Source organism: Penaeus vannamei, chromosome 30 (assembly GCF_042767895.1).
Source record: "Penaeus vannamei isolate JL-2024 chromosome 30, ASM4276789v1, whole genome shotgun sequence".
Classification (NCBI taxonomy): Eukaryota; Metazoa; Arthropoda; class Malacostraca; order Decapoda; family Penaeidae; genus Penaeus; species Penaeus vannamei.
This window is the reverse complement of record NC_091578.1, coordinates 1467860-1470726: the sequence shown is the minus strand read 5'-3', so window position 1 is coordinate 1470726 and position 2867 is coordinate 1467860. Positions and strand designations below refer to the sequence as shown.

Below are 2867 nucleotides of genomic sequence, written 5' to 3'. Positions count from 1 at the left end.
GTTTTCCCCGTGTGTTTGTCTGAGTTTGTGTGTGTGTGTGTCTGTGTAGATAAAGTATTATATAAAATATATATATATATATGAACAATTACTCTTCACCACCACTTCTGTTCCGTCAAAGGAATCTCGGAAGCTTTTGCATCGGACCCTCGTTAGGCACGGCTAAATCTGAAAAAAAACCTCCCTTTATTTTTAACAACTCACCCCTTCCTCCTCTATAGTTTAAATAGAGATAGAAAAAAGGATAAAGATGAGAATACAGAAAAAAACGACAATGTATATGGGGCTTCGCTATATGGAAAATGATGAAGATGAGAATACAAGAAAAATAACAATATATATGGGGCTTCGCTATAGGGAAAATGATAAAGATGAGAATTAAAGAAAAATGACAATATATACGGAGCCTTTCTATGGAAAAAATAATGAAAATAAGAATACAAGAAGAAAAAAAACAATGTATACGGGACCTCGCTATATGGAAAATTATAAAGATGAGAATACAAGAGAAAAACGACAATGTATACGAAGCCTCGCTATGAGGAAAATGATAAAGATGAGAATACAAGAAAAATGACAATATATACGGGGCTTCGCTATGAGGAAAATGATAAAGATGAGAATACAAGAAAAAATGACAATAAATACGGGGCTTCGCTATGAGGAAAATGATAAAGATGAGAATACAAGAAAAATAACAATGTATACGGGGCTTCGCTATGGGGAAAATGATGATAAAGATGAGAATACAAGAAAAATAACACTATATACGGGGCTTCGCTATGGGGAAGATGATAAAGATGAGAATACAAGAGAAAAACGACAATGTATACGGGACCTCGCTATAGGGAACATGATAAAGAAGAGAATACAAGAAAAAATACGACAATGTATACGAAGCCTCACCATCTGACAGCATGCTTTGCCAGGCTCTTTAATACGTAATTTCCTAATGGCCGCATCCTGGCGTGGTTTCCTTCCCTCCCACTCGGCCCCGCCTCCTTGGGGTCCTTTTATGGGAAAGAGGGGGAGGGGGAGGAGGGAGGGAAGGGGGAAGGAGGGAGAGAAAAGGGGGGGGAGGAGATAGATTAATAGATAGATAGAGAAGGAAGGAGGGGGAGGGAGGGAAGGGGGAAGGAAAAGGAGGGAGGGTGAGGGAGAGAATAAGGGGGGAGGTGATAGAGAAGGAAAGAGGGAGAGAATAAGGGGGTTAAGGAGATAGATTGATAGATAGAGATAGATAGATAGAGAGAGAGAGAGGGAAGGGGAAGGAAGGAGAGAGAAAGAGATAGATAGAGAGAGGGAGGGAGGGAGGGAATGAGAGATAGAGAGAGGGAGGGAAGGCGAGAGAAAGAGAGAGAGAGGGAGGGAGAGAGAGACAGACAGACAACCTAACAACCTAACAACCAAACAACCAAACAAGCAAACAGAGAGGATATCAACTAAAACGATGCACACAATTCAGCCCGCATTCCTCCACGCAAATGACGCAACTGCACCTCGTTTGCACATCGGCACATGTTGCAGAATCCGAGGGCATAGATCTGTCGTTGCAAGATTTACGGGAAATACTGCTGCACCGGTGGCCATATCGCTTGCAAAGGGGTGGGGGGGTGGGGGGGGTAGAGGGGGCAGGAGGGAAGGAAAACTTTATCCAAATTCCTTTCCTTTTCCGACCGAAACCTAACGAACATTCTCTATTATCTACTATTTACCTGATCTGATTATCCTCCATTGATAAATATTCTAGATATTCTTGTAAAAAGAGAATATCTCAAGTTCTTTACCCTCCATTCATACATATTCTAGATATTCTTGTAAATAAATCTCAATTTCTTTACCCTCCATTGTAAGTAAAGACAATCTCAATTTCTGTACCCTCCATTCATACAGATTCTAGATATTCTTGTAAATAAAGACATTTTCAATTTCTTCCTCGGTCAACGGGCATCTTGCAAGCTGTCGCCTTATAAGGAGGGTCCAGCGGTCAATCAGGACAAAGTTTGGACGCGGAGAAAAGTTCGGCGTAAGAACTGCCACAATTCCCAAAGTTCTGATCAACCGAAGGAGAGAGGGAGAGAGAGGGAGAGGGAGGGAGAGAGAGAGAGTGAGAGGGAGAGAGAGGGAGGGAGGGAGAGAGAGGGTGGGAGGTAGAGATAAAGGGAGACAGAGAGAGTGACAGACAGCGAGAAAGAGAGGGGGAGAAGAAGAGAAAGAGAGGGGGGGAGAGGGAGAGAGAGAGAAAATGAGAGAATAGAGAGAAATAGAGATTCTGCTAAGGTTACAACATTGAAGGTAATAATGATAATAAAAGCAACAACAGGAATCTAAATGAAAATAATTACAATTATACTTATTATTATCATGTCATAATAATGATAATGATATCAAAGATGGTAATGAGATTGATAAAAATATAAAAAATAATCAGAAGTAGTAGTGATAATAATGATAATAACATAAACATGATAAGGTATAACGAGGATAAAACCTTTTTGCCAATAATTAAGGGAGGTAAGCAGTGCTAATGAGGCTACTACAAATCTGGCAGCATGACTAAAATGGCATCAGTGCCTATACTCAGGGTAGACAAAGAGAGAGAGGGGGGGGGAGGGAGGGAGATGGGGAGGGGGGAGGGAGGGAGGGAGGGAGAGAGAGATGGGGAGGGGTGGAGGGAGGGAGGGAGAGAGAGAGAGAGAGAGAGAAAGAGAGAGACAGACAGACAGACAGAGAACAAGAGAGAGAGAGAGACAGCGGGGGGGGAGAGGGAGAGAGAGAGAGAGAGAGAGAGAGCGAGAAAGTTAGAGAGAGAGAGAGAAAGAGAGATTCTCCTTCGAGGTCAGCTTTTCAGAGGCTCAGCGTGACCC

At 42.3% G+C, this 2867-nt stretch overlaps 1 protein-coding gene across 1 annotated transcript in view; it reads left to right on the top strand.

Moving 5' to 3' along the window:
* Positions 1-2867, top strand: part of LOC113825485 (glutamate receptor ionotropic, NMDA 2B) — a 223971-nt gene that overhangs the window by 66958 nt on the left and 154146 nt on the right. The gene's annotated exons all lie outside the window — the stretch shown is intronic.